Consider the following 23,635-nt stretch of genomic DNA (forward strand, 5'->3'; position numbering starts at 1 on the left):
AAACTTTGGGGGTGAGGCTTGGCATCTGTGTTTTAACATGCCCTCTAGAAGATGCTGATGCACCCTACAATCTCTTACACACACACATACACACACACACACAGGCGTACCACAATCCAGTAAAATAGAATCTCTGGGGATGAGCCCAGGACCCTGTATTTTTTAAGCCCCTCAAATGGTGCTGATACACTTTGGGGCTAGGGTACAGCCAACTGCGTACTGCTTTCTGTCTGATGTTTAATTTCCTCACCAGCATCCCTGGAAAATCATCAGACTAGTCACAGAGACTGCGTCTCCTGGCAACACGTCCAGCAACACACAGCCGGTCACCCCGAGCAGCTCTCGCCCGTCCAGGAGCTCATGTTCTTCATCTGTAAAACAGACATGCTCTGATCTCACAGGACTGATTATTTCTGTGACAGTGAAATGAGCATCTAGCTCAGGGTTGGCGGCCACATCTTGGGCACTCAAAAAATGATATTAGTTGGGGGAAAAAGGACTGAAGAAAAGAGAAAGCAGACATAAGACAAAATGAATAGCTTGGCAGCTCATGTGGAGCCTCCGTTCTGACTACAGTTAGGTCAAGCAAAGTTACTAATGAGATGATTACCCACCCGGAGCACGGATAAACACCCCGTGCCAAGTGGTCCTCTGATGCCCCCCTGTCCTCATGCACAGCCTGCTCCTACAAATGCATGCTTTCGGTTATTTTCCGTCAAAAATCACGCTAAAATAATTTTAACTGACATTAAAACAGCAAGCTCATGTCAGCTCTTGGCTGGTGCTTCTGCTCAGAGGAAACCAGAGACACCAGAACATGCATTTGCCTCTCCCTGTCATCTATGGAGGTTTTAATTTCCCTAGTTCACGGCACGGGCTGCGGGAGACAGGCGGGAAGGATGGCATGATGGTGCAGAGCACAGTCCAGAGGTTCAAATCCCACATCTGCAACTTGTCGTTGGGCGACCGACCAGTCCTAAACCAGGACCAGTCCCATCTTCCTGCTCACCTTGGGTTTGCCTGCCAGGGCCTAGGGCATCCTCTGGCCTCCAGGGTAAAGCATGAAGTTCTCTACCTGCCCTTCAAGCCCTCTGGACCTGCCCCTCCCATCTCTCCAGTTGTTTTCCCCTCTCCTCCGAAGAAACCTCCACCTATGCGGGGTCTTGAGACCCTGAACACAAGTTTCCTCATGCTGCCCCACCAACGTCCATCCAGGCCCCCTTCCCGCTTCATGAGTAGTTCTTGCCCTTTGAGGCCCAGGCCCCATAGTCTTCCTGTCAACCTCAGCCCAAGGCTCCCTCCCTTCCTCCCCTGGCCATGCACACCCCTCTGCCCCCAGCTCCGCCTGGTTCTGAAGTTACTTCCATTCATGTTTCCCACCCCGGCTAACTTAGGAGCACTTGACAGGCACAAGCAGGATGGCCATACGATTCATCATTAACAATTCTGAGAGTGACAGGAGGTGTTATTCCTAATTACATCATGACAGGCATAATAAACAAGGATGTCCCAAGTGAAGCCAGATGTCTGGTGGCCTTAAAATTAGTCTCATCTTATGTCCGCTTCTGTCCTTCTCAGCACCTGGGCCTTATAAACATGAGCTGATAAAGTGAAATGTAGGGAACTAAACTAGCTCTTGATGGACATTTGCAAGATTAATCTGGCCATGTTGTGTCCGGGAGACGCAAGCTAGAATAATAATAGCTCACAGTTATGAATAGAAATGAGTAAGTGACATTAGGCTTTTATTTCATTCTCTATAGAAATGCAAATGCAGCCCAAGGGCTGATGTAAGGTTGAAACAAGCCTTGCATGAGAAATGCAGTTGCATAGTTTAATACAACTTAATATCTGCTCACGGCCAGCTAAGCATCTGTCTCTAATTCCATAGCCACGGTCCTTTCAAAGTCACTGCCTCTGGATATAAGTTTCTCAGAGAGAAGGAGCCTGTGTCCAATGCCTGGAAAGCAACAGCATTTGGCCACTAAGTTCCTCTCTATCCCCACCAAGCAGCCTTTCCTGTTTTGTTTTCAGCTCCAGGGGAAGGACAATGGGCAAGTCAATCAGTGCAGATTACCCTGCACAGGAGGGGAGAAACCTGCCAGCCAAGCCCTTCACCAGGTCAACAGGAACGAGGGTGCAGGGTGATCGGGTGTATGGAGAAGGTTGCCTCACCGCTTTCGCTGTTTTCCAGAAAGCCTTTAGAGGAGGAGAGAGGGTGCACAGGAAGGGTCTTGCCTATTAGCAGATATTTTAATGAGATCATCACCCTCCCCCCACTCAATGTCAGGGATCAGCTCTTGCAAAGGAGAAGCCATCAGACAAGGCACAATTAGGGGCTCCAGGTTTTCTGTCCTGCTGTGCACTTTCCCTGCCTTCCCCTGAGGAAAAGGCTGCTTTCCACCAAGCATGGCCCATGTACAGAAAAATCCCACCTCTGGTTTGCTCTCATCTGTACCCACCCGCCGCGAACTAAAATTGCATGGAGAAGAGGCCGGGATGGTTTTCCTAGTAATCTGCCAACTCTGCATATAAGGGCTTAGATCAATGGTGACTAGTTAAGGCTTGAGATGTGGGATTATTTCTTTATTCCTCACCTTTCACTGAGCAAGTCTAAAAGGCTTTCATTTGAATTGTAATTAACCACGTAAAAAGCCTTGCACTAACTAGTATCCTCATTGTACAGAGTATAATGCATAAGTCTCTTTGGTAGGTTCTGGGGATACAGACTTGAGCATCCTAGGACAAAACGTCCCTGAGTTTAAGTGATTTGCCCAAGGTGACTTGAAGTGCAGCTTGGAAGACTAACAGCCTGCCAGCCCTGGGACTTTCCCAGGGAGGGCATTTGCCCTAAGCCTAATCTCAGTCTTGCTTAGCAAACACACCACTTCAAGATTGAGTGGTTTATCCAGTCACCTAAGGGCATTACATAATTAAGGTCCTATCACTTGTGGATGGAAGAGAGCTAGAGTGGGGTGTCAAGAAGGATAGGCTGCGGGTCACATGGTTGAAACATTTAATCATGGGCAGAACTGATAGTGTAGCCCCAGCTCCCAAAGCCCCCGTGATACACTGAGGGCATCTCTTTCACTTGCCTGTATCTTTGTCTTGCTGTACCCTCAGGGCATTCCAGAATCTCCCCCTGGATAATTCTTTCTTAGCTTTTAAGACTCAGATTACGGAACTGCTCTTCAAGCCTCAACTTCCTCATCTGTAAAATGGGGATGATCAAAACTTCTGCCTTTCAAAATTGTTGTGAGGATTAAAAAATAGATAATGTGTAGCAAGAACAGTGCCAAGCATATAGAAAGTGCTCAATAAATGTTAGTTATCACTATCAGCACCGTCACTCTCCACTGTGATCTCAAACGCAGCGTCCAGAATGATCACACACTCTCTCTGACTGCAGTGCAATTTTTCATCCCCCACCAGGCTCCGAGCACCTCCAGGGAGGGGCTGGTCTGTCCCCATCACATCCCCAGTGCCCATAGGGTGCCTGCACACAGCGAATGCTCAACAGACCTCCTGCTTTGTTTGAATCGGTGATTAATTTCAGAGTAACCTCTAAGCCCTCCTCCTGCGGGTCTGTGCATCTACGTGCCACCCCTTCCCTGTGAAAGGCGCAGGAGAAACATAAAGGAAGAGTACAGGATGTTCTTGATTTCTACTCAAAAACTTTCTCAAAAAAATTCCTTTGCACTTTGACATTTTATGACCTTGATTTTCTCCCAGTGTGTTCTACAGAGGCTGATACAGTTTTTCGAAAAACTGTAAAGAGGAGACTTCTGGCCAAGAGGGAGGTGTAGGTAAACACACTTCGCCTCCTCACACAACTACAGAAAAAATTACAACTAGACCTCAAAACAAGTATCACCTAGAACTGTCAGAAAATCAAGCTGTATGGCAGTCCAACCAAGATTTAAAGAAGTCATCCAGACAGGTAGGAGGGGCGGAGATGTGGAGATGGGTGGAGAGGCGCAGAGACGTGGCATGGCCCAGAGAGGCAGCGGAATGGGTGGTCCCACACTCACATATGGTAGATAAAAATCGGCAGGGATCCCTCAGGAACGAGGGATCCCAGCCCCAGGCCAGACCACACACCCCAGGATTCCAGCTCCAAGACAAATCCCCATAACTTCTGGCTGTAAAATCCACTGGGGGTTGGGGTGGCAGAAGAAGCTTCCAGATTTTTAGGAGACACCTCGTAAAGGGCCTACATGGCCTTACAACTTACACGGACCTATCCCCTCTGGGATTCAGCAATAGGGCAACAGCTGGAAGGGGCATCAGTCACATACGGGGAGAAAGTGAAGTGACTGGAAACAGGGCAAATGCCAGGCAAACCTCCAGAAGCCAGTCAGTGGCATTGTCCCCTCTGCAAACCCTTTCCCCACATGGAGCCACAAAGTGGTGAAGCAGGTTGCCTGGCCCTGGTGATTACCTAAGGCTCTGCCCCACACAATTTACAGGTGCCTTTTCTACAGTAGGCCACACTAACTGGCAAGGAGTCAAAGCAGCTCTACCTAATACATAAAAACAAACACAGGGAGGCTGCCATTGAGGAGACAAAGAGATATGGCCCAAATAACAGAATAGAACAAAACACCAGAAAAATAACTAAATGAAATGGAGATAACCAACCTATCAGATGCAGAGTTCAAAACACAGGTTATCAGAATGCTCACAGAACTCACTGAGTAGGGCAATGGCATAAAAAAGACTCAGGCACAAATGAAAGTTACATTAAGTGAAATAAAGGAAAATATACAGGGAAGCAACAGGGGAGGGAATGAAGCCAAGATTCAAATAAACTGTTTAGAACATAAGGAAGAAATAAGCATTCACCCAGAATAGCAAAAAGAAAAAAGAATTTAAAAAAATGAGGACAGGCTAAGGAGCCTCTGGGACATCTCCAAATGTACCAACATCCAAATCATAGGGACTCCAGAAAGAGAAGGGGAAGAACAAGAAATTGAAAACTTATTTGAAAACATAATGAAAGAAAACTCCCCTCATTTGGTGAAGGAAATAAACATGCAAGTCCAGGAAGCTCAGAGAATCCCAAAGAGGCCCACACCAAGACACATCATAATTAAAATGCCAAAGGTTAAAGATGAAGAGAGAATCTTAAAAGCAGCAAGAAAAAAGCAGAGTGTTAACCTACAAAGGAGTTCCCATAAGCCTGGCAGCTGATTTCTCAAAAGAAACTTTGCAGGCAAGAAGGGGCTGGAAAGAAGTATTCCAAGTGATGAAAAAGCAAAGACCTACAACCTAGATTGCTCTATCCAGCAAAGCTATCATTAGAATGGAAGGGCAGTTAAAGTGCTTCCCAGACAAGAGAAAACTAAGGGAGTTCATCATCACCAAGCCATTATTCTATGAAATGTTAAATGGACTTATTTAAGAAAAAGAAGATCAGCCCTGGCTGGTGTGGCTTAGTGGACTGAGCACCAGCCTGCGAACCAAAGGGTCGCTGGTTCGATTCCTGGTCAGGGCACTTGCCTGGGTTGTGGGCCAGGTCCCCAGCTAGGGGTGCACGAGAGGCAACTGTACATTGATGTTTCCCTCTCTCCCTCCCTTCTCCTCTGTTTAAAAATAAGTAAAATCTTTAAAAAAAAAAACAAGATCAAAACTATAAACAATAAATGACAACAAACTCACAACTATCAACAACTGAATCTGAAAAAAAAAAAAAAAGAAAGAAAGAAAAATTAAGCAAACAACCAGAACAGGAACAGAATATAGATATGAAGATCATTTGGAAGGTTATCAGCCTGGAGGTGGAGGGGAAGAATGGGGGGAAAGGTGCAGGGAATAAGAAGCATAAATGGTAGGTACGAAATAGACAGGGGTATATTAAGAATAGCACAGGAAATGGAGAAGCCAAAGACGTTATATGCATGACCCACGGACATGAACTAAGGGGGGTATTGCTTGAGGGAATGGGGGTACTGAGCAGAGAAGGGCAAAGGGGGAATCATTGGGACAATTATAATAGTATAATCAATAAAATATATTTAAAAATAAATAACTAAATAAAAACTGTAAGGAAAATGACCTCAAAGCTAAGGGTTTTAATACAAAGTGAAAACCTAAAGCAGATCCATGTAGACGCAGCAAAAGGGAAATGAGGCAGGCCAAAGAGAAATCAGGTAACGTGGGTTTACGGTTGGCATAAAGTATTAATGCAACAGAGGGGGAAAGACACCATAGCTTCCAGTGGCCGACGTACTTTGACAAATATTCAATCCAACAAAATTGTAGTAAGGCCCTTTAAACGAGATGTAACTCTTATTCCAAGCTTAGTTCTTTATATTTGGCTTTTATGGAATGCTGTGTGTGGGACAGAACTAAAGGTATAAGAGTGACCCCTTTTTGCTTGTAGGATTAACAGTTTTATAGTGGTCAGTCTTAGGGAAATTAGGGCACCTGGTGCCAGCAATGTAAGTTCTGTGGCCTAAGGGCTTAGCCCCCAAATTTTAATCCAATTGACAAGGCCAGTTTACACCACAGCGAGTCTTGTCAGTAGCAGAAGCTTGCAGTCCAGGGAGAAAACAGTGTGGTTCTCAGCACCCAAAGAGCAAAGAAGTAGGGGTTGGGGGAGGAGGGGTCTCAGCTGTGACGTTATTACCACAAAAACAAAACAAACCCAAATCACTCCCATCACATTTCGGGCCAGCCTGAGGCTCCTGAGTACGTGACCAGGATGAGAACTAGGAGCCTAAGTCTAGTTAGGGCTCAGACGGGACATTCCAAGGAGTGCATTGCTGCTTTCTAGACACCAGGGGCACATGGTGGCGCTTGGCGGACATGGACAAGCACCACGGAGTTTAAGGATCTTGGCATCAGTTGCCCAGGTTTGAACCCATGCTTCTGCCACTTGATAGCTACGCCCTTAATGCCTCTAAGCTGAAGTTTCCTCATCTATAAAACTGGAATATCAACATCTGCCTTTGAGGGTAAATGTGGACAATTACAAGCTGGTCCCTAGCAAGTGCTTAGAGCCAGGCACAGGGTAAGCATTCCCTCCCTGCTAACCATCAGGGCTCGCCCGGGGAAGGGAAGAGGGGAAACGCGGATCAAGAGCTCGGCCATGCGAGCTCCTCCTGTGTGATGCTGCGCCCTCCGCTTGTTCTCCATACTGATAAGCAGTAAATGCCTTAAACTATAAAGGGCTGGGGGCTTGTGTTCAAGGGCAGCCCTGAACAGTAGTTCTAAAAAGACTATCTTCCCGTCTCAAGGGAGCCCTCCCTACTGAGAAGGCCTCGGTAGTAACATCAGAAATATCCCTATGTCCCCACGTGTAATACATAACCTGGATCCTCAAAAGCAAGCTCAGAGAGATGACAACATGTAACCAGGGCCCCCCCTAGTAAGCAGGGAGCCACAGGGCTGCCTCTGCAGGAGGGCTTACCAGCTTGACTAGACGGGTCTTGGCTGGGGCACTTTTGTCTCCCAGGAGACATTTGGCAATGTCTGGAGACATTTTTGGTTGTCACATCTAGAGGAGCATCTTACTGGCATCTAGTGGGTGGAGACCAGGGATGCTGCTAAACTTCCAGAATTCATGAGACAACCCCACAACAAATAATTTTCTGGCCCAAAATACTAATGATGCCAAGGCTGAGAAACTCTGCTCTAGGTAAATCTGGCCTGGGTAGCGACTGCACCGAAGAGGTCAGGAGGGAAGCACCTCAAGAAAAGGCATGTCTGAGCACGCAGCATGTGGGCACAAGGCTGGCATTTGTCACAACAGTAACAGCAAACAATGCCGACAACACTCGCATCGTATTTGCTAAGGGGCAGACAACATCCTAAACTCTTAACTCATGTCATCCTTCAAACAACCTATGTGGTAAGTACTACTATTTTTTAAAATATATTTTATTGATTATGCTATTACAGTTGTCCCATTTATCACCCTTTATTCCCCTCTGCCCTGCATGCCCCTCCCACCCACATTCCCCCCTTTAGTATACATCCATGTACATACAAGTCCTTTGGCTTCTACATTTCCTGTACTTTTCTTAACCTCCCCCTGTCTATTTTGTACCTACATTTATGCTTCTTATTCCCTGTACCTTTTCCCCCATTCTCCCACTTCCCTCTCCCAGCTGATAACCCTCCATGTGATCTCCATTTCTGTGATTCTGTTCCTGTTCTAGTTGTTTGCTTAGTTTGTTCTTGTTTTTTCTTGTTTGTTTGTTTGTCTTAGGTTTGGTTGTTCATAACTGTGACTTTGTTGTCATTTTACTGCTTGTATTTTTGACCATCTTCTTTTTCTTAGATAAGTCCTTTTAACATTTCATACAATAAGGGCTTGGTAATGATGAACTCCTTTAACTTGACCTTATCTGGGAAGCACTTTATCTGCCCTTCCATTCTAAATGATAGCTTTGTTGGATAGAGTCATCTTGAATGTAGGTCCTTGCCTTTCATGAGTATGAATACTTCTTTCCAGCCCCTTCTTGCCTGCAAGGTTTCTTTGGAGAAATCAGCTGACAGTCTTATGGACACTCCTTTGTAGGGAACTGTCTCCTTTTTTCTTGCTGCTTTTAAGATTCCTTATCTTTCACCTTCGGTAATGTAATTATGATGTGCCTTGGTGTGTGCTCCCTTGGGTCCAACTTCTTTGGGACTCTCTGAGCTTCTTGGACTTCCTGGAAGTGTATTTCCTTTGCCAGATTAGGGAAGTTTTCTTTCATTATTTTTTCAAATAAGTTTTCAATTTCTTGCTCTTCCTCTTCTCCTTCTGGTACCCCAATGATTCGGATGTTGGAACATTTAAAGTTGTCCTGGAGGTTCCTACGCCTCTCCTCATTTTTCTGAATTCTTGTTTCTTCATTCTGTTCTGGTTGAATGCTTATTTCTTCCTTCTGGTCTAAACCGTTGATGTGAGTCCTGGTTCCCTTCCCTTCACTGTTGGCTCTCTGTGCATTTTCCTTTATTTCATTTTGCATAGCCCTCACTTATTCCTCTATTTTGTGACCACACTCAACCATTTCTGTGAGCATCCTGATTACCAGTGTTTTGAACTCTGCATCTGATAGGTTGGCTATCTCTTCATTGCTTAGTTTTACTTTTCCTGGAGCTTTGATCTGTTCTTTCATTTAGGCCATATTTTTTGTCTCAGCATGCTTGTTATGTTCTATGGGGCAGAGCCTTAGGTGTTCACCAGGACGGGGCAACCCACTTGCATTGTGGCACTGTATGTGGGGGGAGGGGTCTGAGAGGGAACAATGCTGCTTGCTCAGCTCTTGGCTGCCTTTCAGTCACTTCCCCGATAGCCACAAGCTAATTGGGCCCTTCTGGTGCCGATTCCTGGGTGTGTGGGTTTGTGTATGTTCTAGGAGCCTGTGGTTTCCAACAGACTCTCCTGAGAGGCTGGGAGCTTCTCCTGCCACCACAACACCCACAGGTTTTATCCGTCAGAGGTTTGAGGCTTTATTTCCCTGCACTGGAACCCTGGGTTGCACAGTCTGTGTTGTTCCCCGTTGTTCCTCCCAGTTTATCTGCATGCAAATGTGGGACCACCCACTCCACCAGATGCCGCTGGCCCAATCCTCTAGCCACCACTTTGCTGTGAGTCCTCTCTGCCCCAGCTGCCCATCTCTACCCCTCCTACCAGTCTGGACGAATGTTTCTTTAACTCCTTGGTTGTTGGACTTCCATTCAGTTCAATTTTCTGGCAGTTCTGGTTGTTTTTTGTTTTTAAATTTATTGTTGTCCTTCTTTTGGTTGTGCGAGGAGGCACAGTGTGTCTACCTATGCCTCCATCTTGGCCAGAGGGGTAAGTATATTATTTTTTCCATTTTACAGGTGACAAAAGTGAGGCACAGGCCCTTGCCCACAGTCCAGAATTAGTAAGCCACAGAACCAGGATATCATCTAGGCAATCTAACCTCAGAGTCCAAATTCATATAGTAGGCACTTGATGAGTGTTTCATGAATTAATGAGAAAAATGAACGTGGCCATAAGTAAAAACATACATCAAATATAGAAGAAGCAATAGAAAGAGAATCAAATGAGGAGCCAAAGGACATTGACCTCTCCTCTGTTCCTCCAAACTCACCGAGGAGTGAACACCCTGTGATAAGGAAGGAAGCCAGCTGGCATGTGAAGACCCCACTTGCCAAACCCCTCCATCGCTGAGAACCAGGTACCACCAGCATGAGCAGGACGAGGCGGGACCACCGATATACACATAAGCACAGTGGCCTCGAGACTGTGCCCTGTGATTCATTTTCTGTTCCAAAGACCAAGATTTGTAGTATAAGCGATAAGTTATTCTGTCTGTCAAAACTTTGTTTTAACTGTAATCTGGCCTGGAAACATAACATAGTGGGGAATTTAGAAGTTATTTAAGAAGCACCTTTTTATGGTTTGGGTTTTGTGTGTATAAGTGTGGGAGGGAATGGAAAGTTCAAGGAAAAATTAAAGTACAAAAATACTCATTTTTCTTATAACCTGTTATAGTCCCAAAGTCAAGTTTATTAGGGTCAAAATGCACACACAAAACATCTATTCTGTAGAACTTGGCTTGTTTGTAGTAAGATCGCATTTGAGATACAGGGTAGAGTAGGGTTTCTTTAGACAATAATAACAAATTTATAATGTATTTATTTTAAAATACTGTTACAAATGGAACTACAAACTTCCAAAGGAAGGCATTTATAAACTTGGATTGTACGTGTTTCTGTGAAACAGGAAAAACACTTAAAACAAAAGAAATATTCACAATATAAAAAAAAATTTGCCCTTGAACTTAGTTGCAATTAAATACCAAAGAGAGTTCTTTTAAGAGCTCAGGGCAGAAGGTGTGGTAGGGAGGAACAATCAAAAACTCAAGGGCTATCATTTTTGCCATTAAAAATGTGGGGTGGCTGCCTCGGCTTCCCAGCTGACATTCTCCCCAGTGTCTGCTTTCTCTGATGGTCCCTCGACATCTTCACAAACTTCTAAAAACAGAATAGGCAACCCAAGTTTTTCTAGGTCTTTCACGTTTCTCTTCTTGGTTTGGAGCTTTTCTACAAGATAACAGCTCCTTTCACAGTCTAGAGACGGAGGGGTCTGGCACAGGCAAGAGTTAACAAAAAAAGTTGATGGCAGAGCCACCATGCCGGGGAGGGGACAGTTATGACTTCCTTCCAGTCTTCCTGGCATGAGGCATGGCTGTTGACACCAGGACGGATGGGACCAAGGCTCTTTCTCCACATGAGCGACCTGGTAGATAGCACAAGCCTGGGGATGGAATCCAATTCAAATTAAGTGAGCCAGGCTGGAGAGGGCAGAGGTCCCCAAGGGCTGGGTGGCCAGACCCTGTCTGTGGCTGAGTCCGTAAGCATTGGCCAAGGTGAAAACTGGGCTCCAGGTAGAGTTGTTGACTCTGCATTCCATTCTGTGCCACCTGCACGCGAGTAACAAGCATACTCAGAAAACATCAGGGATCTAAGGAAAACACTGACCCTCTTCTGGCGGGAGGCTGAGAGGCCAGGACTGCCCCATTCAGCCCAAACTAAAAGCCTGATGATGTCCTCTTTCTGCTACATTGTAACAGGCTCTCCCAACACAAAACCCTAATCTTCCTGCTCCATTTGTAACAGAAGCAGATTTGATTCTTCTGCCATTGAATTTGAGTCCAAGAGATTTGGCACACCATGAATTAAAGAACATTGACATTCTTCCCAGTCCTTAATAAAGTCTTTTTACTTTAATTTCTTCATTTCTCATACGTAAAAAAATACTCTTAATTTTTCAGAAGCATGCCATTAGAAGCAGAAGGCCAGACAAATACCAGTTGGAAAAGACGCAGTGACTGCTTCAAGGTCAGCTTCCAATTCTGGGAGGGTTCTGGGGCTGGACACCAGCGACCCCACACTGTACGCTGTTCTCTGAAGAGCATCTTTGTTTCCTGACAACCCTCAAAGGACAGCCCCCCATCTCAGTGCCAGCATCTGTGCTCATCACTGCCTCCTTCCTCCTCCTCCTCCTCCTCACAGTTGGTACACAATGCAATTCTACGCTGCAGAGAGAAAGAAGGAGCTTATACCCTTTGCAACAGCATGGATGGAACTGGAGAGCATTATACCGAGTGAAATAAGCCAGGCAGTGAGGGACAAATACCATATGATCTCACCTTGAACTGGAACATAATCAACAGAAGAAAAAAGCAAACAAAATACACCCAGAGACATTGAAATTAAGAACAATGTAACAATAGCCAGAGGGGAGGAGGGAGGGAGGAGGGGACAGTGAGGAGAAGGGTTTTCAAGAACTACTATAAAGGACACATGGACAAAACCAAGGGGGAAGGTGGAAGCAGGGGAGGGAGGTGGGTTCGGCTGGGGTGGGGGGGAGTGGGGGGGGAATGCCGACAACTGTAACTGAACAACAATAAAACAATTTTTTAAATAATCAGTTGTCCATGTATTTGCAGGTCTGTTTCTGTACTTTATTCTGTTCCACTACCTACTTATCTACCTTTATACCAATAACATGCTGTCTTGATTGCTGTAGCTTTGTGGTAATATAAATATTAGTCTGACTCTTGCAATTTTGTTCTTCTTTTTAAATGTTGTTCTGGCTATTCTAGGTCCTCTGCATTTTCATAAGGGTTTTTGAATCACTCTGTCAATTTTTGCAAAGAAGTCTGCTAAAATCTTTATTGTAATTGGGTTAATGTACAGATCAATTTGGGGAGAATGGTATCTTAACAATATTGAGTTTGACTAATAGTGACTAATGTTAGTCACTATTAGTCAATACTAGTCAAACTTGACTAATAAACATGGTATATTTCTCCATTTATTTATTTTAAGCCTTTGATTAACAATGTTTTATAAGTGTATAGGTCTTTCACCTCTTTTGTTTGATTCATTCCGTAGGTATTTCAGATTTTTCAAACTCTTGTGAATTATATTCTTAATTTTTTCATTTTTCATTGGAAGTATATAGAAATAAAATTGGCTATTTGCATACAGATCTTACATCCAATGACTTAGCTGAACTCACTTCTTCAAGTAGCCCTTTTTAGATTTCATCAGATTTTCTACAGACAATTTTACTGTCTGCAAGTAAAGACAATTTCACGTCTTCCTTTCCAGCCTGGACGCATTTCATTTGTTTTCATTGCCTGGTCATACTGTGTGGACCCTCCAGCACAGTAAGTGGTGAGAGAAGACAGCCTTGTCTTTTTCTTGGTCTTAGAAGGTAAACATTGAGTCTTTCACTATAAAGTATGATGAGCTATAGGTTTGGGGTATATGACCTTTAAAAGATTAAAGCTTTTTATCCCTACTTTGTTGAGATGTTTTATCAGCAATGAATGTTTGATTTTGTCAAAACTTATCTGTATTTAATGAGATAATCAAATCATATGGGTTTTTTTAGTCTGTTAATATTTATAATGAAATACACTGATTCATTTTTAAATGTTCAACCAATCTCGTACTCCTGGAATAAAGCCCTCTTGTTTGTGATGTACTGTCACTTCCTATAACACTGAATTTAATTTGCTAAAATTTTATGTAGAACTTTGGTATCTGTTTATCATGGGTGATTGCCTGTAGTTTCTTACCTAGTGGTATCTTTATTTGGCTTTGTTATGTAATGCTGGTCTCACAGAATGAGTTGGGAAGTTTGCTACCTCTTCAACTGCCTGAAAGAGTTTGTGTTCAATTAGTATTATTATTACTTCCTCAAATGCTTGTCAGAATTCACCAAGGAAGCCATCAGAATCTGAAGTTTTCTTTGTAAGAAGACTTTGAACCACAAAGAAATTCCATTTCTTTAATAAATATAGAAATATTCAGATTATATATTTCTTCTTGAGTGAGCTTTGCATCTTTGTATAGTTTGCATCTTTCAAATGGTGCGTCTTTTCATATAAGTTGTTGAATTCATAGGAATAAAGTTATCCATAATATTTCCCTATTACCGCATTAATATCTATGGACTTTGTAGCGCTGTCACCCCTGTCCGTGCCAATGGCCATTTGTGTCTTCACTTTTTTTAAAATCCTGATCTCTCTGCTTCAAGATTTATCCATTTTTTCAATGTTCTCAAAAAAACATCTTTTTGTTTAAATGGTTTTCTCTATAGTTTTTGTTTCTCTTTCATAGATTTTTGCTTTGATCTGTCTTACTTCCTTTCTTCCTTTTTTAAGTAAAGATTTCTACTTATTTATGTTTAGAAAGTGGAGAAGGGAGGGAGACAGAGAGGGAGAGGAGCTTCGATGTGAAAGAGAAATACCGATCAGTTGCCTCTCATATGCACCCTGACTGGGGACCAAACCCACAATCCAGGCATGTGCCCTGACTGGGAATCGAACCAGCAACTTTGTGGGACGATGCCCAACCAACTGAGCCATGCTAATCAAGGCCTCATTTCCATTCTACTTACTTTGAGTCTAATTGCTTTTCTTCTTCTAGTTGCTTATGGTGGAAGCTGACATCATTGACTTGATGACATATTTTTGTCTTTATAGGTATTTAGTTATATCAATTTCCCTCTAAGTGGAGTTTTAGCAACATCTCACAATTTCTGATATTTTGTGTTTTTAGTTTCAGTCAGGTCAAAATACTTCCTAATTTCCCTTTCATTTCTTCTTGACCCACAGATTATTTAGAAGTGTTATTTCACTTCTAATTATTTGGAAATTTTCCAATTATCTTTCTGTTGTTGATTTCTAATTTAATCCCATGCAATCAGAGATCAAACTGTATCTTGAATCCTGTTACATTGAGACTTACTTTATGAGCAGAAATATGACCTATCTTAGTAAGTGTTCTTCACGCACCTGACAAAAATGCATATCTGATTTTGTTTGCGGGAACGTTCTACGTACCCTGTCAATGAGGTCAAGCTGGTTGATAGTCATAGTTGAGTCTTCTACATTCTTGCTGATGTTTCTGTCTATATTCACTGCCCATATTAGAAAAGGGGTATTGAAATCTGACTATAATTGTGCATTTGTCTGTTTCTCTTTGCCGTTATAAGATTTTGCTTCAGTCATTTGAAATAAATGATTAGGATTATGTCCTCTTGATGAATTGACTCCGTTATCATTATGAAATGACCCTCTTTATCCTTGATAATATTCTCTGCTCTGAAATCTACTCTACCTGGTAGTAGCAGAGTCCCTGTAGCTTTCTTTGTTACTAGTGTCAATATGCCAGTGCTAATATGCCATCCTTTAACTTTTAACCTATTTGTCTTTATGTTTAAGTGTATTTCGTATAGATAGCAGACAATTGTATGTTGTTTTTTGTTTTTTTTTTTTAAATCTTCACCCAAGGATATATTTATTGATCAGAGAGAGAGAGAAAGAGAGAGAGGGAGAGAGAGATATCAACGTGAGAGCGAAACATCCATCCACCCATCCATTGCCTCATGTACACACCCCAATAGGGGATCGAACCCACACCTAAGCATATACCCTGACCCACAACCTTTTGGTGTATGGGATGACATGCCAACCAACTAAACCACGGGGTGTAGGTCTTGTTTTTTATCCACTCTGTCAATCTCTGCCTTTTAATTCAGGTATTTTGTTATTAATGTCATTATATTTAAGTCTACCATCTTGCCATTTGTTTTCCAGTTGTACCATCTGTTATTTGATCTCTTTTCCTAAGTTTCTGTCTTCTTTTGAATTAGTTGAAAATTGTGACGGTTTTATTGTTTCCTGTTTTAGCTTGTAAACTAAAATTGTGGGGAGCGGGAGGTTAGGGGGTGGAGGTATTGAGCAAAAAGGAAAAAGGCCTCATGGACATGGACAACAGTGTAGTGATTGCTGGGGGGAGGGGGTGTAAGGGGACTAAATGATAATGGAAAAAATATACAGTAAAGATTTTTTTAATTATTTGTTTTGTTACGTTAATGGTTGTTTTAGGCTTTAGATATGCATCTGATCATAGTCTTCTTTCAGCTAATATGATATCATTTTACATATAAGAACCTCACAATATTATCACTTATCTTCTTCCGGCATTTATACTATTGTTGTCATACAGTTTACCTTATAAACCCCACAACACATTAGTATTATGCTGATTTAAAGAGTCAGTCTTTAAAAGAGATTCAAATAATTTTTTTAAACCTTACATATTTACTCATGTAGCTATTACTTCTGGTGCACTTCATTCCTTTGTATAGATCCCTATCTCCACCTGATACCATTTCCTTCTCCCTAAAGAACTTCGCTTAACAGGTCTTATGGTACCCATACAAAGTAGCATTGGAAAACTTAAAAATGTCTTTACTATTTTTCTGGGCATAGAATTCTAGGGTGACAGTTTCATTCTTTCATATTTTAAGCTACTACTTCACTGGCATGAGTAATAGGAGACAAGAAGTATGCTGTCGTCCTTATCTGAGTTTCTGTGTATGCAATATATGTGTTTTTCTAGGGGGGTTTAATTGTTTTCTCTTTATCATTAGTTTTGAGCAATTTGATTATGATATGACTTGGTGCCATTTTCTTCATATTTCTAGTGCTTGGAGTTCATTGATATTCTTGGGTTCCTAGTTCTCAACAAATTTGTAACATTTTCTAATGATTTTTTGAAAGATTTAGTTATTCATTTTTAGAGAGAGACGGGAAGGGAGGGGGAAAGAGAGGGAGAGAAACATCAATGTGCGAGAGATACATTAATTGATTGCCTCTCACACGCCCCCTACTGGGGTCCCAGCCTGCAACCGAGGCATGTGCCCTGACTGGGAATTGAACCAGCAACCTTTCGATTCGCAGGCAGGTACTGAATCCACTGAGCCACACTAGCCAAGGCAACTAAGAATATTTTAAAAATATTTTTTATGTTACCCCTTCCCCACTTCTTTGCTTTTGGTACTCCAGTTACACATATATAACCCACCTGAAGCTGTCCCAGAGCTCCCTGATGCTATTTTTCATCCTTTGAAATTATTTTTTTTATTGTTTCATTTTGGAAATTCCTAATGTTAAATCTTTAAGTTCACTTATCTTTTCTTCTGCACTGTCTAATCTGCAATTAATCAGACCCAGTGTATTTTTCATTTCAAACCTTGTCATTTTCATCTTGAGAAACTTGATGAAGGTATTTTTTAAAATATATTTTCCATGCCTCTACTAAATTTTTCAATATATGGGATACAGTTTTAATAACTTTTAAATCCTTATTTTCAAATTATAAATCTGTGTCAGTTCTGAGTTGATTGATTGATTCAACCGATTGATTATTCTCCTCATTATGAGGAATAATGCTAACATGTTTCTGCTTCTGTGCATGCCTGAAATTTTTAACTAAATACCAGACATCTTGAATTTTACCTTTTTGGGTGTGCAATAATTTTATATCCCTATATTCATGAGCTTTGTGCTAGGATAGTTATTTAGTAACAGCTTGATCCTTTCCAGTAGGTCTTTTATGATTTGTTAGTTACGTCCAAAACAATTCACAGTTTAAGGACAATTATCCCCCTAGTAGCAAGGCAAGAGTTTCCTGCGTATTCTCTCCAATGGCTGTGGATTGTGAGTGTTTGAAGTCTGGCTGCTGGAAAGAGTCACTGTTCCCAGCGCTGCATGAGTACTAGACACTTTCCGCTTGAGTCCTTTGGAGAATTCTTTTCTGGCCTCATGTTTGCTTCCCGTATGTGTCCGCTGATCAGTAATGCACCATTACCCCTGCAGACCCCTACAGTCGCCTCTCTGCGGAGCTCTTTCCTCGTTCCTACCCTGTTCTGCAGACTCACCACCTTGGTCTGAATGGACTTCCCAGTCCATTTCCTTAACTCAAGGATTCCAACAGGTTCGGACTGGATTCCCGTTTCCTCCTCCCATTCCGAGGGTAGAAATTTTTCTGAAAGCTGTTAGCTGGGGAAATTTTAGGGTTCAACTCATTTGTTTCCCATCTCTGAGGGATCATTTTATTGACTGATACCAAGGTTTTGGAAAACATTTTTCAATACACGTTGAGGTTTTGGTTCAGCCTGGCTGTGTCGGTGAAACAGTAAGGGGAGATCTGGTCCTGTTGCTCTATCTTGCCCATTTTGCTCTTTTTTTAGTTCAGAAGGTAAACCCAATCCCAATCCCTGTTGTTCCGTCTTGATTAGAAACAGAAGTCTGTTTTTTTCAGTTGTTCAGTGTTACCTTGCTTGTATAAACTACATTTATCCATTCTCTTGTTGGTAGACTTCGGATTATTTCCATTTTTGAGTTACTGTAAATGAAACTGCTATGAACATCCTTAGGCATGTGTATTGGTGAATACACGCACTAATTTCTCCCGGGAAAAACACCTAGGAAAAGGGACAGGCCATCAAACAGGGAGATATTTAGCTTTAAGATATCCTGCCAGTTCTCCACATGAGTTCATTATTTTAAACCATCACGATCAAGATAGGAAAGTTCCAGTTGCTCCACGCCCTCATCAGCACTTGGTACTGTCAGTGTTTTTCAGTTCGAGTCACCCTGGTGGTGTCTCATTTTCGTCGGTGTTTCCCTAAGGTGTCACAATTTTGGTTGGGCACCTTCCCACGTGGGCGATTAGAATATCACCTTACAGGAAGCGTCTATTCCAGTCTTCCGCCCATTGCAAAGCTGGGTTGCTTAACTTGTTCTTAATGATTAGCAGGGGCATCTTTACATATTCTGAACATAAATCTTTTGTCAAATATTTTCCTGTGAATACCTTCGCCTGGTCCATGAAGTATCTTTTCACTCTTATGGTATATTTTGATAAACAAAAGCCCTCAATTTTAATATAGTCCAATTCTTTTACGGTTAGTTCTCTTGGTGTCCTGTTTAAGAAATCCTTGTCTACCCTAAATCATCAAGACATTTTCACGTGTTCTTCTAAAAGCATTACTGTTTTCTTCTTCTTCGTGAATACAGCAGCAATAATATGAGAAATTTGAATGGAGCCTAGAACTTCCTTTCGCCCTTCTCCAGGCTTTCTGTTCAACATCCAACTGTATGACATTGTCAGCGGTGATGTGACATCATGGGCCACACACCCTACCACAGTTATAGCAGGTTCTGACCCCATTGCCAGGTCCCCCGATGTTCTTATTGTGACTTGTAATCAGTTTGCAAACCCAATATTTGGCTTCACCCTTCATTCTGAAGTGTCTCTGTTCTTTGTGTTTGAAAGTTTCTATAAATAACAGGTTGAAGAGCACTTCTCTTTGGCTGGTGGCCCTAGGAGTCAGTTTTTATTTCCTTCTTCTAGTTTTTCATTGTTCTCTAGATTCTCTATAATAATCCTGCATACTTTTAATAACAAAAAGGTAAACTTAAAAAAAAAGACACATTGGGCAGTTGTGATGAAAATAAAACACAGTATTTCATGATTCCTTCCCACATGGGCGACACTCACTGTACATATTATGAAACGTAAAGCAACTTGCTTAGTGAATGTCTGTTGGGCAGACACTATAACAGTCTCATTACTGAAAAGCTTTCTACAATCAACATATTTTCCCTGGTTAATAACTTATGGTTTTTATGAAAGTCTTGCTCGGGTTTTTTTACTGCTCTTGGTCTTAGGTCTTATCTTATGTGCAAATGAAGCCACATGAGTTTTAAAAACATAATCATTTGCCAAGTGCCATTAAGGAACTCCGGAGGGCAGAGGGTAGCAAGCCCTGGTGATACTGTGCCTGCTGCAGGAGCAGGAGGGCCTCCACGCTCTCCAACACGGGCATCTTTTCCTGCATTATTATGGGATGGTTCTTACGGATGTGTATCCAGCCACCCGAGTGGCATTTAGAAATGCAAAATTGACTTGACGGCATTTACAAATTGCCTTTTCCTCAGAATAATTTACACTGTAGAAATAATCAACAAAATGAACAAGCAAGCAAAATATAACCGAAGACTCTGAAATTGAGAACAGGCTCACAGTGACCAGAGGGGAGGTGGGGGATTATAGGGGAAATTGGTAAAGGGTTTGCAGGAACAATTGTAAACGACACATGGACAATAACAAGTGGGGGTGGAAACAGGGGAGGGAGGTGGGGAGAGCTGGCGTGGTGGGGAGGGGTGGGGTGAAAAGGCAGAAAACTGTACTTGAACAACAATAAAAAATGTTATAAAAAATGATACTGTTTTAATAAATATGTCCTTATTTCTTATGTTGCAGAAATAAATAGATGATACTACTGCTTCTCCTGCCCTACAAGGAAGTTTTTTTCTTCTTCTAGTTTTTCATTACTTTCTAAATTCCCTGTAATAAACATGCATAAGTTGTACAAGCATTTTGAGGATATAACCAAACAGGTTGACAGCCACAGCTCCATAAAGCTCCAATAAAACAGCAAGAAGAAAGTACCGAATCCTTTATTCTCCGAGGTGAAGGGCAAAATGGTCCTGGCAGCCCAAATGCACACAATTATGTTTGAGAACTGTCCTAAAATGTATATTTTCCAAGAAAAAAGAATCGATAAATAATTTTGAAAAAAATTTTAGTCTCAAATTTCTTATTAATATTTTGATAAGGAAGTATCATATACCAAGATATAATAGTTTCTGGTCAATTTTAAATGCAACATTCTAAAGTAACTCATAAACCATTTTTCTTCATTTCTCAGAAGAAATACTTTAAGCATGATGAGAGCAATACATACATATACACACACATGTAATTAAGGCTAACTTGAAAAATTAAGAGAGATAGCAAAGTAAATCGATCATTTATAAAATATTTTCAGTTATGATAGTCTCCTTGAGCAACAACGGCAAAAGAACACTGGTAGATTGATTCAACTATTCAGATGAATAATGGTGATAATTCCAAAGTTATAAATAATACAACTTAATGAAAACAGAAGAGAGTCCAGCTGCTATAACAAAAATACCACAGACTAGGTGACTTATGAACCACATAAATGTATTCTCACAGTCCTGGAGGCTGGGATGTTTGAGATCAAGGGACCCGAGGCGTTGGTGTTGGTAAATCAGATACGGGTAAAAGTCTGATTCACCCTGAGAAAAACTGCTCTCCAGCTGTGAACCCATGAGATCAAATGTGTTATGTGCTTCCAAACTACCAAGGTGCTCAGACACAGGACTAGCATTCCCCACTCAATGACCGAAGGAGAAAAGAAGAAAGGAAAGACGGGTTCTGAGAAAGTCTAAAACCCAATGGAGCAAATTCCATTAGACCTTAAGGCTCAAGAATAATCCTCCTTGGCTTGATGCTCTGCCATCCAGGCCCACAGGGGGCGTGGTCCTGCCCAGCTTTGCTGGACAGGGGCTGGGGCCCCAAGGCTCCAGGCTGCCCTGCCCCACATCTTTAGGCAGCCCTATCCCCACCGCCCTTGGCTCTCCAGGATTGTGGTGCTGGGACCACGGCTGTGCTGGGAGGCCTTGGTTTTTGAAATCTAGGTGGAGGCGGCCATGCTCCCAAGGCTGTGCTGGGCACAGCCCACTCCTCCTCCAGCTACTGAGCAGCACCTGGGATAGCTGAATTGATCAGGACCAGACTGCACGGAGGGGAGACCCCCAAGTGGGGTGGCGCAGAGGCGAGCCAGGTCCAGAAGACACCAGCAGCCCCTCCTTTGCACTCTCCCATTGTCTTGGACAATAGCTCCTGGCTTCTGTCAAGATGGCTGACCAGCCTCCTTATCCAATGGTCTCTTGGCAACACCCTCATCTTTCCTGAACAGGCTTTCTCATTCTTTTCAGTATGAACAAGCTGAGAATTTTCCAAATCATTAAGTTCTGCGTTCTGCTTACCTTCCCATGAACAATTGCATCTTGAAGTCATTTCTCTCTTCTTGCACTTCACTACGAGCAGTCAAGAGAAAGCAGGCCACCACTTTCCCACTTTGCTTGGACGTGGCTTCAGCTAACTCTCTAATGTCACCACTTTCGAGTTCCAGCTCCCACACAACACTAGACCGTGAGCACAGTTCAGGCAAACTCTTTGCTGCTTCCTGACCAGCATGGCCAATACCCGCGGCAATATTTTCCAGTTTCCAATATCATGCTGCTCGTCTCCACCTGAGATCTCATTGGCATGACACTACCACTTACATCTCCACCCACATTCTGTCCGGGGTCACTCCGGTCTTCTCTAAGAAGACTGAGGCTTTCTCTATAGCGCTTTTCTGTTCTTTCTCAGCTCACATCAGAATTGTCTTTAAAAGAACATTCACGGCCATGGAAGCTTGTTTCCAACATGCAACTTCAAAACGCTGCCAGCCTTTCTCGTTCCCCAGTTTTTTAAAAAGTGTCACAGACTGGGTGCTTTGTAAACTGCACAGTGTATTCCTCACAGGTCTTGAGGCTGCAAGTCGGAGACCAGGAGGCCAGCATGGTGCCTTCTGGGCTGCAGACTTCTCCTGCTGTCCTCTCAGGGAAGAACAGCAAGTCTGCTCAGGATTCCTATAAGGGCACCAATTCCACTCACCCCGTGACATAATCTCTGCCCAAAGTCCCACGGGCTGGGGGTGAGGAGTGTGAATTTCCAACATGGTGTTTAGACCTTGGCCAGGTTTTCCACTCATTCAGTCATTCAACAAGCATCTTACTGAGCCTGCAAGAACCCAGGAGCTGGAAACAGGACAGTAAACAAGACAGGCCAGACCCCACTTTCAAGGAGCTGACATCGGAGTAGGGTATACAGTACAGTACAACACAGGTTTATATCTGGCCTAGAAAAACAAATCCAGAGCATACTCCACAGGCCCAGAAGAAATTAGACGAATCAGACAGGAAGGTCAAGAACTCGTCCCAAGAAGGGTCCCATCCATCTAAGCAGACCTGGGCACACATTCTCTTTGACTCAGCTCCCTTCTCTCCTGCACTTCCCCGTGAACATCCTCCCCTTTCAGGAAAGGTTCCAACCAGCGCGGTCACACTGAGGTTCACAAAGCTGACCCATTATTCCTCGCAGGGGGGTCTGCATTTTGTTCCATGTAGACACGAGGCATTCCTAGATGTCACAAAGGGACGTTAGGGACCTTCTCAGAGTCACATCATGCGTCCACTTCTAAGGAAGCATTCATCACACACCTGCTCGGTTGCAGGTCAGCACCAGGCCTATCTAGGCAATAGTGAATAGTTTTAATATGAAACACACACAGCCTGAACAGAAGTGGACTCGAAACGGTCCGTCTGCCCCTCCAGCTGTTCTGTCCGCCCTTTTTCACCCAGCTCTGCGGCCCAGGAGGCTGGCCTTCAAGGACTGCATCAATGGCTATTTGTCTTCTGTCTTTGGTTGGGTTCAGCTAAAGGGAGTCCCCGCAGAAGATGGAGGGAGGAGCAAAGAGAGGGCCAGGTCCTTACTCCCCTGCTTCCTCCTTGCCTGGCCGCGGGTTGGCAGAGGCTGTGTCCTCTATCAAAGATCATGGCTCCCCATGAAGGGGACTCTTCTACAGCCACAGCCACAGCCACAGAGCTCTCTCTAATCACCCCTTGCCCCTGACGGTGCCCCGGAGGGTACAAGCTCCATGCCGGTGCTCCACCACCCTCGGTGTGTGGCCTTTTCGCTGACCCCTCCTGACCTGCCCCACTCTAAGGGACACGGGCTGCAGAGCCAGCACTGCCTCTGAGCAGAGACTGACTCTGGGCACTAGCTTCATGTCAAGCTCCAAGGACTCAGGAGGGTTCGGGGGACAGGTGAGCATCTATAAATGATGCTTCCTCTCAGA

At 43.1% G+C, this 23,635-nt stretch overlaps 1 protein-coding gene across 3 annotated transcripts in view; it reads right to left on the reverse strand.

The window, feature by feature from the left end:
• Positions 1–23,635, reverse strand: part of THSD4 (thrombospondin type 1 domain containing 4) — a 547,394-nt gene that overhangs the window by 488,643 nt on the left and 35,116 nt on the right. The gene's annotated exons all lie outside the window — the stretch shown is intronic.

The sequence above is a fragment of the Desmodus rotundus genome, chromosome 7 (genome assembly GCF_022682495.2).
Source record: "Desmodus rotundus isolate HL8 chromosome 7, HLdesRot8A.1, whole genome shotgun sequence".
NCBI lineage: Eukaryota > Metazoa > Chordata > Mammalia > Chiroptera > Phyllostomidae > Desmodus > Desmodus rotundus.